The 16,174-nt window shown below is 32.1% G+C and overlaps 1 long non-coding RNA gene and 3 other non-coding genes across 4 annotated transcripts; all 4 read left to right on the forward strand.

The window, feature by feature from the left end:
• The first annotated feature begins 471 nt into the window (after positions 1-471).
• Positions 472-568, forward strand: LOC146914326 (small nucleolar RNA snoR118). The gene has a single exon (XR_015016930.1). It is a non-coding gene; the product is annotated as a small nucleolar RNA snoR118 (small nucleolar RNA).
• A 4,588-nt stretch (positions 569-5,156) lies between these two features.
• Positions 5,157-9,048, forward strand: LOC146914327 (uncharacterized). Its single transcript, XR_015014109.1, has 2 exons — positions 5,157-8,439; positions 8,654-9,048. It is a non-coding gene; the product is annotated as an uncharacterized LOC146914327 (long non-coding RNA).
• Positions 9,049-10,033: 985 nt separating this feature from the next.
• LOC146914328 (small nucleolar RNA snoR118) lies at positions 10,034-10,130 on the forward strand. The gene has a single exon (XR_015016931.1). It is a non-coding gene; the product is annotated as a small nucleolar RNA snoR118 (small nucleolar RNA).
• Positions 10,131-14,735: 4,605 nt separating this feature from the next.
• LOC146914329 (small nucleolar RNA snoR118) lies at positions 14,736-14,824 on the forward strand. Its single transcript, XR_015016934.1, has one exon. It is a non-coding gene; the product is annotated as a small nucleolar RNA snoR118 (small nucleolar RNA).
• Positions 14,825-16,174: the final 1,350 nt, after the last annotated feature.

Genomic DNA, 16,174 nt, shown 5'->3' on the forward strand with positions numbered 1-16,174 from the left:
TGGAGGGGGCAAAGGTTTAATAACATGATTTGAAATGTTGATTTGCTGTCACTTGTAGTTGTTATCATCGACGTTGGCATCGGCATCGGAGAATATCTCCCATTTACTCATTTTTTCTTGTTATTCGTAAATAGGATGCTTACTTTCTCTGTGGAATGGGTTTCAGAAATGGGTTTCTTCTCTTTCGTTCTCTGTGGAATGGTTACTTACTTACTTTCTTTGTCTTTTCAGCTTCAATTTTTCTTTTTCTTTTTATTTTCATTCAGTATATTTTCTGTTTTTCCCGCCAAATATTTTATCGGAATAATATATTCATATTCATCATACATACATAGTAAAATCACTAAAAAATAAATGATTTTTTTTATAGATAGAAAACTTACAAATAAATAAATGGATGGTATCGAATTCGATTCGAGGTCACGCGTTCATTCTAATAGTTGACATTTTTATTAGTTGAGCTATGACTTGTGGAATGATGATATGCACCGGGCTCTAAGCAGTATTATTTAGTGTGTAGTCTGTACTATTGATGGAAATGTGTAGCCTAGAAAGCTTTATCTGACGCATTTTCTCATGATGATAAGAATTAAGAAATGCTAATGATTGAAAACTAGACTGCTATGGTTTTGTTTATAGTCTGTTGTGCACCATTGCCTCTTTCCTTAACCTGACACAATTATCATCACGGTTGAATACTTTCGTTATCAAAACCCTGGAAGGTATTGATAAAACTCAACTGATAGTTTTTTCAAATTTTTTTGATCTCATACTTATAACTTCATGCAGCTCACATACCTCTAAACTAGGCTGGGGTTGGACATATTTAGTGTCCTGTGTTAGGAATATTTATTTTTCCATTTATATGTTGAGGTTAGTAATGGTTTGTATTTGTTCCTTCGACATCTTTGATAGTACAAGTTGAGAATCTTCATGGCATGGCTCATTAATAACCATGATGGTTGAAAGAAAATGCAGATGAAAGAGTGATGTCTCTGCTCTTTCATACTCCTCCATGGAAGCGATACAACCAAGAAATGTCATGTTTTGGAAGAATATGAAGGGATAAGACCGAGTTCTCAACCAGTATTTTAAATTTGTGTTTTAAATATTTCATTTTTTTTTATTTATAAAATAGTACTAAGGACTTTATTTTCATGCGGGGTTCACAAAAAGAACACTGTAGTCTTCTAACTTTGTAAGAGATCCAAATGATGCTCGAAAAGAGTTACATCACCATGTTAGATGTATCATGTAGAACAATCAAAGTTATTGACGATTTATCTCAGATTTAAATCTTATAATATTTATTTTATTTTTGCTTTCAAATGGATCATAAAATCTCTTTTATACTTGTAAATATCAAAATAAGTCATTATTATTAAATGTTCAATGGTATTTTCTGAAGTACGTCATAGAAGAGCGTTATCGAGTAGGAAGAATTTGTGTATATAGTCTCACTAGAGATCAATTATTACATGGGGGTATCTCATACACCATCACCAAAACAAATGCCATGAACTACATAAATTAGCTAATTAAAGACATAAAATGATTAAAAAGCATTATGTTGGTCGTCTCACCAAAGGAAGCACAATAGTGATTGTACAAGCATTTAAGAAAAAACAAAAAACTTAGTTGCATTTTTTTTAGGTGCGTGTTATATGCTTCTTAAATGAACTACTCATGAGTCATGATTTCTTTAAATTCACAATTTTTTCAAAGTATATTTTGGTCACAACATTTGAGACCGGAGGGAGTATATTTTTAGTTAGGAATCATACGAAAAGCACCTAGAAAATGGACATAAGTTTTGTCATAAGAAAAATTGATTGTGCTCTATATAATCACTATTTGTTTCCTTGTAATTTTCACTTTTCCTAATATATAATTTACATCACCAATCTTTGTGTTTTCTCTTTCTTTGAACTCTATCATGTTTTTTCAACCGTACCAATTGCCATTGCATAACATTTTTCTATTTTTCTTGTAACATAATAATGAATTTTTAATATGGAAGAAGTAAATCCAAAAATATATATGGTAAGAATTAGAGAACATGTAATGAATGCGTCATAACTTTACTTGCAAAGTAACAATATAGTATATTAAACGGATTTAGATTTTCTCCATTTTTTAAATTAATGATGGATTTCATTTAGAGAGATATATACAAAAAGTAGTAGATAGTAGATTCTACTACTAAATGAATTATATCAAAATTACTTATTTTTTTTTAAAACTATTTTGTGACTTTATTTCTCCAAATTGAAGAAATGAATATGATCTTAAGGGTGCGTTTGATGGTCAGGATATGATAGAGGCAGAATATGATATAAAGCTCTATATGCTAAAGTTTTATTTTTATTTTTTGAAAACATACTCATTTACTTAAATAGTATTTAAAATATTAATTACAAAGTTTAGGAAACTTGTATTTATGCAATTTTTTTTTGTATTTTAATATACTATTTTCTTTTCACTATTCACTATTTAAAGGTACTATCAACCTTGTTTCCGAATTCTTCATCTTCTTCTCTTCCATGTTTTATCAATTTTCTCCTCCATTCTAGCTAGATTCATGGAAAGGCCAACTGAGATGCATCACGCAGCTGTAAAACGCATTCTCAGGTATCTTAAAGGTACTATCAACCTTGGAATACTATATAAGAAAGGGAAGATGAACTACATACTTGAAGGATGGACTGATTCAGATTATGCTGGGAACTTAGATGACACAGGAAGAATCCTTCAACATCTTGGTCAAGCTATATGGCTGAGAAGAATCCTTCAACATCTTGGTCAGACACAGAAAGAATGCACAAAGTTGTACTGTGCCAATAGCTCATCTATCAAGCTCTCCAAAAATCCAATTATGTACGGAAGATGCAAACACATTGATGCCAGATATCACTTCATGAGACATCTCACAAAGGATGGAAAAGTTGAACTGGTACATTGCAAGCAAAACTGAAGATCAAACTGCATACATATTCACCAAGCCCTTGAAATTGGATAGCTTCTGCAAGTTAAGAGCAAGACTTGGAGTATGTGAATTTGATAGCTTAGATTGTTAATGTGTGTATGACTGAATTGTAATTGCTCTTGTTTCTCATTTGTTTACCTTTAATATGTAGTTTTCTAGTAAAATTCAGATTAGGGGAGTGATTGTAAGGAGTAGGATATGAGACTACTTGGTATGCAAGTCATTGCAATAAGGTGACTTGGTAAATGAATTGTAATTACTCTTTCTAGTAAATTATTTGATTGTATAATGCATTTCAACTTAGGCCAAGATAAATTTCAAATTATTCTTTCCATTGTACTTGTGGGCTTTTATACTCTCATAATAATGTAAAATAATAACTGGTTGTTTTCTTTTGTTTGTGTGGTTATTTACTTGTCTTAAATGGTAATTCCAACTTTTATGTGGGTTTGACTTTTGCTCTTGTTATCCATTGGCTCATATGATAAGAAATGCTAATGGTATATTTTTATCAATGAGAAATACTATTTTGATGCCCAATGATTGAAAATGGTTTTATTTATAGCTTGTTGTGCACAATTTTCCTCTCTTTCTTTCCTTAACCCTGAACCATTATCCTCATGGTTGATTACTTTTGTTCATCTGCTTGTGCTAGATTCGACGGCACTAAATGGTTTTGATCTTGAAACCCTGGAAGACATTGATACAACTCACATTTAAACAGGGCCGGGGGTGGGACATATTCAGTGTCCTGTGTTAGGAATATTTATTTTTCCATTTATATGTTGTTTATATTTGTTCTTTCAACGTGTGATTGACATCTTTGATAGTACAAGTTGAGAATCTTCATTGCATGGCTTCAGGAGCTAGAGCTCATTAATAACCATGATGGTTGAAAGAAAATGCCACAAATTTCATGCTGATGCAAGAGTTACGTGTAATGTGTAAGACATCAAGAGCAACACATAAACTGTGGTTTTGTAGGTTGTCTCTGTCGTTTCACATTCCATCGATGGGATAAAACCAAGAAATGCCATGTTTTGTCTCTGTCGTTTCAATTTTTGTGTTTTAAATATTTCATTCTTTAATCAAATTGTACTAAAGAATATATTTTCATGTAGGGTAAAAGACTCCCTAGTCTTTCTTCAATCTTCGTAAAAAATTCAAATTATGTGTCAACCATCTTTCATTTTCCTTTACCATGTTACTCGAAAAGAGTTACTTCACTGTGTTAGATGGATCATACAAAACAATTTAACTTATTGACGAATTATCCTATTGATTTGAAATGGATAATAAAATCTCATTTATACTTGTAAATATCAAAATAATTTCATTATTGTTAAATGTTCAATAGTATTTTCTGAAGTACTATATGTCATAGAAGAGTATTATCAAGTGGGCAATTTGTAAGAGATTTCTGCCATGTACAAAAGAAAGGTTGTGTATTGTCTCATTAGGGATCAATTACATGGGGTTATCTCATGAACTACCAGTCCCACATAAAATGAGTTTTGAACTTCTTGGTTCACAACAGTGATTTAAAACGAAGAAATAAAAATTAAATTAAATTATAAGGTTTATGAATTCAATAATGAGAATGAGAGTACCTTGAGGTTGGAAAAAGTGTGAGGTGGAAGCATGAAGGAGAAGATCATACATAGAAGGAAGTGGGGAGGCAATTGGAGGGGGGTAAAGGTTTAATATATATAACATGATTTGAAATGTTGATTTGCCGCCACTTATAGTTGTTTTCATCGACGTTGGCATCAGCATCGACATCGGAGAATATCTCCCATTTACTCATTTTTTCTTGTTATTCGTAATAGGGATCCTTACTTTCTCTGTGGAATGAGTTTCAGAAATGGGTCTCTTGTCTTTCGTTTTCTGTGGAATGGTTACTTAATTACTTTCTTTGTCTTTTCATCTCCAATTTTTCTTTTTATTTTTATTTTTATTTTCATTCAGTATATTTTATATTTTTCCCGCCAAATATTTTATCGGAATAATATATTCATATTCATCATACATACATAGTAAAATCACTAAAAAATAAATGATTTTTTATAGATAGAAGAATTACAAATAATCATTGAAGCTAACAAATAAATGGATGGTATTGAGTTCAATCCGAGGTCACGCGTTCATTCTGTAATTCACAATTTTGATCTTGTAGCCTATTTGTATTTGATCTGGCAATGAATTTTATTACATTATTATTGAAATCAATAGTTTGAGAATTCTCTTCATTTTTTTTTTCCATATGTATGAGTTCATTGTTATCTAAAAATTGTATCCACAATGCTCATATCTGTAATTCTAAACCTTGTTTGCCAAATTCTATCCATCTTGTTGAGATTCATGCTGGTTAAGGTTAATAGCAGTCTCTTGCTTTGCAAATATATATGTTGAGTTAATGAATGCTTGAGACACCCCACATTTATATGATTGGTCTATGAATTTAAGTTAAGAGTAGTCTTTTGCTTTGCAAATATGGATGCTGAGTCAACAAATACTTGAAACACCCCTCTGTTTTCACCAGAATGGTTATACTCTACTATTGATGGAAATGTGTAGCCTAGAAAGCTTTATCTGACACATTTTCTTCACTCTTGTTTTTATCCATGTTCTTCTATGCTCTGATTCTATACAATCTTGATCCTCGATTTTCACATTTGCTCCATTGACTGTTCTCTTATTTTGTGTTTCGATATGTTTATTGATATTTTTTTTATATCATACTTATATTATGGTCTGTTGTATTTATTTACATTTTCTTTCTTTCTTCTTGTCACACTTGTTTGATGCTGAAACAATTGGTCCTTTATATGATTTGATCAGATTCATAATTAATTTGTTTAATGCCGAGATTTTTTTTTTTAGTATGAATCACTGAAAAGGATAATTGTCAAACTTTTCCTGCTATCCTGCCCAATGATGTATGAATAGACTAATGAGCGGCTACATGGGTTTTGTTCATAACCTGATCTGCACCTCTGTCTGTCTGTCTCTCTCTCTCTCTCTCTCTCTCTCTCTCTCTCTCTCTCTCTCTCTCTCTCTCTCTTTCTCTCACTCCCTCTGTGTGTGCACGCGCGTGGTGATCTACCATGTGTGTTTGTGTGTGTGCGCGCGCGTGTTTGTGTTATTGTTTGAAAAAACAGCTTATAAAGTTGCAAAGATGGTTATGAATGAAACCCGTGATTAAGGCCGAAGATGAATTTGTTTTAAGCTATGAGATCTGAGGGCCTTAGATTTGTTCTGTGTCTGTACTCTGCATTGTTTATTCCTTTATTCGCATGAATTGTGTGTGTGAAGGATAATCTGTATCAGATTACTGACATCTTGGATTTGTTCTGCGTTTGTATTGTTTATTCTTTTATTCCATGATATATGTTTCTCGTGTTGAGTATAATATGGATCAGATTAGTCGTTGACATTTTATTGTATGCATTATTAAGGACCACAATGTCTTGAAAAATTAGATTTCAATGACAATCTGTGTCTTCATGGTATTCTGATCAACAAACTTCAAATCCGAAAAGTTAAAACAAAATGTTCACTCTTATATGTTTTGTTGCCCCATGATGGACAAGTAGACTATTGAGTGGCTTCATGGTATTGTTTATAACCTGACGTGCACCATTTCTTTCTCTCTCTCTTTCTCGGTTACTCTCTCTCTCTCCCTCCCTCCCTCCCTCTCTTCATTCATTCATTCATAATAATATATATATAAATAAATATTCAGATGGTGCACGAAGGCTGTGAATGATGCCATTGTCATAAGCTGCAGATGATTAATACTTAGCTATGAGATCTGAGGGCTTTGCATTTGAGTACTATCCATTATATGGACATACAAGTAATCCTCTTCCACTGTGATCATAAATATCGAGGCAAAATTGAATATGTAACAGGTTTAAACTATGTTGTTTGATAGTTGGTTTAAATTTTTCATCTGTTTACGAGAAGATATCATGCTAATAGTATAAGTAGTTCTCATTTTGATGATGGTTGAGTTTTTGCTGCTAAATTATTTGATTGTATAATGCATTTCAAACTTAGGCCAAGAGAAAATTTATCATTTCAAAATGAGATCCTTTTCTTTCTATTATACTTGATGGTTCATACTTTAATGTATCAATTTTATTTGTGTGGTGGCTTTGTTTTATTTGTTGAATTTTTGAGCCAGTAAAGCTATATCTGAATCCACAAGGCTGTTTTTTCATTGCCTACATATGAAATTCCTTCTGGGCTTTCATTTTTCATTTTAAAAATTTAAATTCTGCTCAATGAACTTCAAATTCTGAAAGTTAGAGCAAAATGTCCTCTGTGCTATGTTTCGCTACCCATTGATGGACCAATAGACTATTGGGCAGCTATATGGTTTTGTTCATAACTTAAGGGGCTCCACTCCTCTCTCTCTCACTCTCTCACTCTCTCTCTCTCTCTCTCTCTCTCTCTCTCTCTCTCTCACACACACACACACACACACACACACTCTCACACACTCTCACTCTCCACTCTCGTTTTTATCCCTGATGTCATAGAATCATCATCCCTGAATTTCACATTTGATCCATTGACAGTTTTGTTTTGTGTTTCGATATGTTAATTGATTTTTTTTATATCATTGTTATATTATAGTTTTTGTATTTATTTAAATTTTCTGTTATGGTTTTTCTTTTCTTGTAACACTTGTTTGAGGCTGAAATGTTTGGTCCTTTATATGATTTGATCAGATTCATAATTTTTTTTTTTTTTTTTGATGCTGTGAATTTTGTTAGTATGGATCACCAAAAAGGATAAACGTCAAACTTTTTCTACTATCCTGCCCAATGATGTATGAATAAACTATTGAGCGGCTACATCTACATGGGTTTTGTTCATAACCTGATCTGCACCTCTCTCTCTCTCTCTCTCTCTCTCTCTCTCTCTCTCTCATTCATACATTCATTCATATATCCAAAAAACAAACAAAATAGATTTTTGAGATGGTGCACGAAGGCTGTGAATAATGCCATTGTCATAAGTTGCAGATGATTTATTATTAGCTATGAGATCTGAGGGTTTTTGTTCCACTCCAATATTAACAACATTCTTAATATTTCTAATACCTGCGAACGTAATTTCAAGTATATTTACTATGATATAAGGTTAACGACTGGTTGTTTTCCTTTGCTTTTGTGGTTATATTCTTGTCTTCAATGCAAATTGCAACTTTTCTGTGTATACCTGCGAACTGTTTGACTTTGTTCTTGATAAGAAATGCTAATGATTGAAAACTAGACTGCTATGGTTTTGTTTATAGTCTGTTGTGCACCATAGCCTCTTTCCTTATCCCGACACCATTATCCTCACGGTTGAATACTTTTGTTTATCTGATTGTGCAGGACTTGATGACACTCTTGCTTGATTGATAATGTGAAATGGCTTTGTTATCAAAACCCTGGAAGGTATTGATAAAATTGAACTGATACTTTTGTCAAGTAAATTTTTTTGATTTCATACTTAATGCAGCTCCCATAACATCTAAACTAGGCTGAGTTTGGACATATTTAGTGTCCTGTGTTCGGATTTTTTTCTTCTTCCATTTATATGCTATGTTGGTAATGGTTTGTATTTGCTCCTTCAACGTGAAACTTATTCAATCGACATCTTTGATAGTAGGAGTTGTGAATCTTCATGGCATGGCTTCAGGAGCTAGAGCTCTTTAATAACCATGATGGTTGAAAGAAAAAGCCACAAATTTCATGCAGATGCAAGAGTGATGTGTAATGTGTGTAAGACATCAAGAGCAACACATAAACTCTGGTTTTGTAGGTTTTCTCTGTCCTTTCACACTCCATTGATGGAATAAAACCAAGAAATGTTAGGTTTTATAAGAATATGAAGGGATATATAGAACCGATTATGGCGAAGGTGAAGAATAATTATGCCAATTTAATTGTATTCGCAACCAGTATTTTCAATTTTATCTGTTTTAAATATTTCATTCTTTAATCAAATTGTACTAAACATGTAGGGTAGAAAATCCAAATGATAGAAAATACATGTTTTGACCATCTTTCATTTTCCTTCACTTCCTTTCCTTTACCATGATACTCGAAAAGAGTTACTTGACCATGTTAGATGATCATTGAGAACAATCAAACCTATTGACGAATTATCCTATTGCTTTGAAATGGATAATAAAATCTCATTTATACTTGTAAATATCAAAATCAGGTCATTATTGTTAAATGTTCAATGGTATTTTCTGAGGTACTATATGACATAGAAGAGTATTATCGAGTGGGCAATTTGTAAGAGATTTCTGCCATGTACAAAAGAAAGGTTGTGTATTGTCTCATTAGGGATCAATTACATGGGGTTATCTCATGAACTACCAGTCCCACACAAAATGAGTTTTGAACTTCTTGGTTCACAACAGTGATTTAAAACGAAGAAATAAAAATTAAATTAAATTATAAGGTTTATAAATTCAATAATGAGAATGAGAGTACCTTGAGGTTGGAAAAGGTGTGAGGTGGAAGCATGAAGGAGAAGATCATACATAGAAGGAAGTGGGGAGGCGATTGGAGGGGGCAAAGGTTTAATAACATGATTTGAAATGTTGATTTGCTCTCACTTGTAGTTGTTATCATCGACGTTGGCATCGGCATCGGAGAATATCTCCCATTTACTCATTTTTTCTTGTTATTCGTAAATAGGATGCTTACTTTCTCTGTGGAATGGGTTTCAGAAATGGGTTTCTTCTCTTTCGTTCTCTGTGGAATGGTTACTTACTTACTTTCTTTGTCTTTTCAGCTCCAATTTTTCTTTTTCTTTTTATTTTCATTCAGTATATTTTCTGTTTTTCCCGCCAAATATTTTATCGGAATAATATATTCATATTCATCATACATACATAGTAAAATCACTAAAAAATAAATGATTTTTTTTATAGATAGAAAACTTACAAATAAATAAATGGATGGTATCGAATTCGATTCGAGGTCACGCGTTCATTCTAATAGTTGACATTTTTATTAGTTGAGCTATGACTTGTGGAATGATGATATGCACCGGGCTCTAAGCAGTATTATTTAGTGTGTAGTCTGTACTATTGATGGAAATGTGTAGCCTAGAAAGCTTTATCTGACGCATTTTCTCATGATGATAAGAATTAAGAAATGCTAATGATTGAAAACTAGACTGCTATGGTTTTGTTTATAGTCTGTTGTGCACCATTGCCTCTTTCCTTAACCTGACACAATTATCATCACGGTTGAATACTTTCGTTATCAAAACCCTGGAAGGTATTGATAAAACTCAACTGATAGTTTTTTCAAATTTTTTTGATCTCATACTTATAACTTCATGCAGCTCACATACCTCTAAACTAGGCTGGGGTTGGACATATTTAGTGTCCTGTGTTAGGAATATTTATTTTTCCATTTATATGTTGAGGTTAGTAATGGTTTGTATTTGTTCCTTCGACATCTTTGATAGTACAAGTTGAGAATCTTCATGGCATGGCTCATTAATAACCATGATGGTTGAAAGAAAATGCAGATGAAAGAGTGATGTCTCTGCTCTTTCATACTCCTCCATGGAAGCGATACAACCAAGAAATGTCATGTTTTGGAAGAATATGAAGGGATAAGACCGAGTTCTCAACCAGTATTTTAAATTTGTGTTTTAAATATTTCATTTTTTTTTATTTATAAAATAGTACTAAGGACTTTATTTTCATGCGGGGTTCACAAAAAGAACACTGTAGTCTTCTAACTTTGTAAGAGATCCAAATGATGCTCGAAAAGAGTTACATCACCATGTTAGATGTATCATGTAGAACAATCAAAGTTATTGACGATTTATCTCAGATTTAAATCTTATAATATTTATTTTATTTTTGCTTTCAAATGGATCATAAAATCTCTTTTATACTTGTAAATATCAAAATAAGTCATTATTATTAAATGTTCAATGGTATTTTCTGAAGTACGTCATAGAAGAGCGTTATCGAGTAGGAAGAATTTGTGTATATAGTCTCACTAGAGATCAATTATTACATGGGGGTATCTCATACACCATCACCAAAACAAATGCCATGAACTACATAAATTAGCTAATTAAAGACATAAAATGATTAAAAAGCATTATGTTGGTCGTCTCACCAAAGGAAGCACAATAGTGATTGTACAAGCATTTAAGAAAAAACAAAAAACTTAGTTGCATTTTTTTTAGGTGCGTGTTATATGCTTCTTAAATGAACTACTCATGAGTCATGATTTCTTTAAATTCACAATTTTTTCAAAGTATATTTTGGTCACAACATTTGAGACCGGAGGGAGTATATTTTTAGTTAGGAATCATACGAAAAGCACCTAGAAAATGGACATAAGTTTTGTCATAAGAAAAATTGATTGTGCTCTATATAATCACTATTTGTTTCCTTGTAATTTTCACTTTTCCTAATATATAATTTACATCACCAATCTTTGTGTTTTCTCTTTCTTTGAACTCTATCATGTTTTTTCAACCGTACCAATTGCCATTGCATAACATTTTTCTATTTTTCTTGTAACATAATAATGAATTTTTAATATGGAAGAAGTAAATCCAAAAATATATATGGTAAGAATTAGAGAACATGTAATGAATGCGTCATAACTTTACTTGCAAAGTAACAATATAGTATATTAAACGGATTTAGATTTTCTCCATTTTTTAAATTAATGATGGATTTCATTTAGAGAGATATATACAAAAAGTAGTAGATAGTAGATTCTACTACTAAATGAATTATATCAAAATTACTTATTTTTTTTTAAAACTATTTTGTGACTTTATTTCTCCAAATTGAAGAAATGAATATGATCTTAAGGGTGCGTTTGATGGTCAGGATATGATAGAGGCAGAATATGATATAAAGCTCTATATGCTAAAGTTTTATTTTTATTTTTTGAAAACATACTCATTTACTTAAATAGTATTTAAAATATTAATTACAAAGTTTAGGAAACTTGTATTTATGCAATTTTTTTTTGTATTTTAATATACTATTTTCTTTTCACTATTCACTATTTAAAGGTACTATCAACCTTGTTTCCGAATTCTTCATCTTCTTCTCTTCCATGTTTTATCAATTTTCTCCTCCATTCTAGCTAGATTCATGGAAAGGCCAACTGAGATGCATCACGCAGCTGTAAAACGCATTCTCAGGTATCTTAAAGGTACTATCAACCTTGGAATACTATATAAGAAAGGGAAGATGAACTACATACTTGAAGGATGGACTGATTCAGATTATGCTGGGAACTTAGATGACACAGGAAGAATCCTTCAACATCTTGGTCAAGCTATATGGCTGAGAAGAATCCTTCAACATCTTGGTCAGACACAGAAAGAATGCACAAAGTTGTACTGTGCCAATAGCTCATCTATCAAGCTCTCCAAAAATCCAATTATGTACGGAAGATGCAAACACATTGATGCCAGATATCACTTCATGAGACATCTCACAAAGGATGGAAAAGTTGAACTGGTACATTGCAAGCAAAACTGAAGATCAAACTGCATACATATTCACCAAGCCCTTGAAATTGGATAGCTTCTGCAAGTTAAGAGCAAGACTTGGAGTATGTGAATTTGATAGCTTAGATTGTTAATGTGTGTATGACTGAATTGTAATTGCTCTTGTTTCTCATTTGTTTACCTTTAATATGTAGTTTTCTAGTAAAATTCAGATTAGGGGAGTGATTGTAAGGAGTAGGATATGAGACTACTTGGTATGCAAGTCATTGCAATAAGGTGACTTGGTAAATGAATTGTAATTACTCTTTCTAGTAAATTATTTGATTGTATAATGCATTTCAACTTAGGCCAAGATAAATTTCAAATTATTCTTTCCATTGTACTTGTGGGCTTTTATACTCTCATAATAATGTAAAATAATAACTGGTTGTTTTCTTTTGTTTGTGTGGTTATTTACTTGTCTTAAATGGTAATTCCAACTTTTATGTGGGTTTGACTTTTGCTCTTGTTATCCATTGGCTCATATGATAAGAAATGCTAATGGTATATTTTTATCAATGAGAAATACTATTTTGATGCCCAATGATTGAAAATGGTTTTATTTATAGCTTGTTGTGCACAATTTTCCTCTCTTTCTTTCCTTAACCCTGAACCATTATCCTCATGGTTGATTACTTTTGTTCATCTGCTTGTGCTAGATTCGACGGCACTAAATGGTTTTGATCTTGAAACCCTGGAAGACATTGATACAACTCACATTTAAACAGGGCCGGGGGTGGGACATATTCAGTGTCCTGTGTTAGGAATATTTATTTTTCCATTTATATGTTGTTTATATTTGTTCTTTCAACGTGTGATTGACATCTTTGATAGTACAAGTTGAGAATCTTCATTGCATGGCTTCAGGAGCTAGAGCTCATTAATAACCATGATGGTTGAAAGAAAATGCCACAAATTTCATGCTGATGCAAGAGTTACGTGTAATGTGTAAGACATCAAGAGCAACACATAAACTGTGGTTTTGTAGGTTGTCTCTGTCGTTTCACATTCCATCGATGGGATAAAACCAAGAAATGCCATGTTTTGTCTCTGTCGTTTCAATTTTTGTGTTTTAAATATTTCATTCTTTAATCAAATTGTACTAAAGAATATATTTTCATGTAGGGTAAAAGACTCCCTAGTCTTTCTTCAATCTTCGTAAAAAATTCAAATTATGTGTCAACCATCTTTCATTTTCCTTTACCATGTTACTCGAAAAGAGTTACTTCACTGTGTTAGATGGATCATACAAAACAATTTAACTTATTGACGAATTATCCTATTGATTTGAAATGGATAATAAAATCTCATTTATACTTGTAAATATCAAAATAATTTCATTATTGTTAAATGTTCAATAGTATTTTCTGAAGTACTATATGTCATAGAAGAGTATTATCAAGTGGGCAATTTGTAAGAGATTTCTGCCATGTACAAAAGAAAGGTTGTGTATTGTCTCATTAGGGATCAATTACATGGGGTTATCTCATGAACTACCAGTCCCACATAAAATGAGTTTTGAACTTCTTGGTTCACAACAGTGATTTAAAACGAAGAAATAAAAATTAAATTAAATTATAAGGTTTATGAATTCAATAATGAGAATGAGATTACCTTGAGGTTGGAAAAAGTGTGAGGTGGAAGCATGAAGGAGAAGATCATACATAGAAGGAAGTGGGGAGGCAATTGGAGGGGGGTAAAGGTTTAATATATATAACATGATTTGAAATGTTGATTTGCCGCCACTTATAGTTGTTTTCATCGACGTTGGCATCAGCATCGACATCGGAGAATATCTCCCATTTACTCATTTTTTCTTGTTATTCGTAATAGGGATCCTTACTTTCTCTGTGGAATGAGTTTCAGAAATGGGTCTCTTGTCTTTCGTTCTCTGTGGAATGGTTACTTAATTACTTTCTTTGTCTTTTCATCTCCAATTTTTCTTTTTATTTTTATTTTTATTTTCATTCAGTATATTTTATATTTTTCCCGCCAAATATTTTATCGGAATAATATATTCATATTCATCATACATACATAGTAAAATCACTAAAAAATAAATGATTTTTTATAGATAGAAGAATTACAAATAATCATTGAAGCTAACAATTAAATGGATGGTATTGAGTTCAATCCGAGGTCACGCGTTCATTCTAATAATTGACATTTTTATTAGTTGAGCTATGACTTGTGGAATGATGATATGCATTGGCTCCGAGCAGTTTTATTTAGACTGTGCTATTGATGGAAATGTGTAACCTAGAAAGCTTTATCTGACGCATTTTCTTCACTCGTTTCTTTAGTATGAATCACTCAAAGGGATAATTGTCAAACTCTTTCTGCTATCCTGCCCAATGATGTATGAATGCACTAATGAGCGGCTACATGTTCCCCCCCCGGATAAAACTGAACTAATACTTTTGTCAAGTAATTGCTTTTTGATCACATACATCTAAACTAGGCTGGGTTTGGACTTATTCGATGATACGTGTATCTAATAAAAATATTAGTAGGGTAGTTATTTATGTGTTTGTTTTTTATAAAGTTGTAAAGTGTGAATGAAGCAAAGTTAATAAATAAAAATTCCAGTCTTCCTCCCTTTCTTAGGAGACATGTCCCTTCTCAAATTGGGATAATTGTTACCATTAATTCCTATGTTCTATCATTCGATCGACATCTTCAATAGTAGGAGTTGTGAATCTTCATGGCATGGCTTCAGGAGCTAGAGCTCATTAATAACCATGATGGTTGAAAGAAAATGCCACAATTTTTATGCAGATGAAAGAGTGATGCCTATGCTCTTTCATACTCCGTGGAAGGGATAAAACCAAGAAAGTCATGTTTTCGAAGAATATGAAGGGATAAGTTTGGTGAAGAGGAAACAATTATGCCAATTTAATTGTATTCTCAACCAGTATTTTCAATTTGTGTTTTAAATATTTCATTTTTTTAATAAAAGAGTACTAAGGAATTTGTTTTCATGTGGGGTTCACAAAAAGAACACCGTAGTCTTCGGACTTTGTATGAGATCCAAATGATGCTCGAAAAGAGTTACTTCACCATGTTAGATGTATCACGTAGAACAATCAAAGTTACCGACGATTTAAGCCTTATAATTGTATTTTATTTTTGCTTTCAAATGGATCATAAAATCTCTTTTATACTTGTAAATATCAAAATAAGTCATTATTGTTAAATGTTCAATGGTATTTTCTAAAGTACGTCATACAAGAGCATTATCGAGTGGACCACTTGTAAGAGATTTTTGGCATGTACAAAAGAAATTGTGTATAGTCTCACTAGAGATCAATTATTAGATGGGGGTATCTCATACACCATCGCCAAAACAAATGCTATGAACTACATAAATTAACTAATTAAAGACATAAAATGAACAAAAAGCATTATGTTGGTCGTCTCACCAAAGGAAGCACAATAGTGATTGTACAAGCATTTAAGAAAAAACAAAAAAACTTAGTTGCATTTTTTTTAGGTGTGTCTTGTATGCTTCCTAAATGAACTACTCATGAGTCATGATTTCTTTAAATTCACAATTTTTTCAAAGTATGTTTTAGTCACAACATTTGAGACCGGAGGGAGTATATTTTTAGTTAGGAATCATACGAAAAA

The sequence above is a fragment of the Medicago sativa genome, chromosome 6 (genome assembly GCF_051527215.1).
Source record: "Medicago sativa cultivar Bolivia chromosome 6, Bolivia_mono, whole genome shotgun sequence".
In the NCBI taxonomy this organism is placed as follows: Eukaryota; Viridiplantae; Streptophyta; class Magnoliopsida; order Fabales; family Fabaceae; genus Medicago; species Medicago sativa.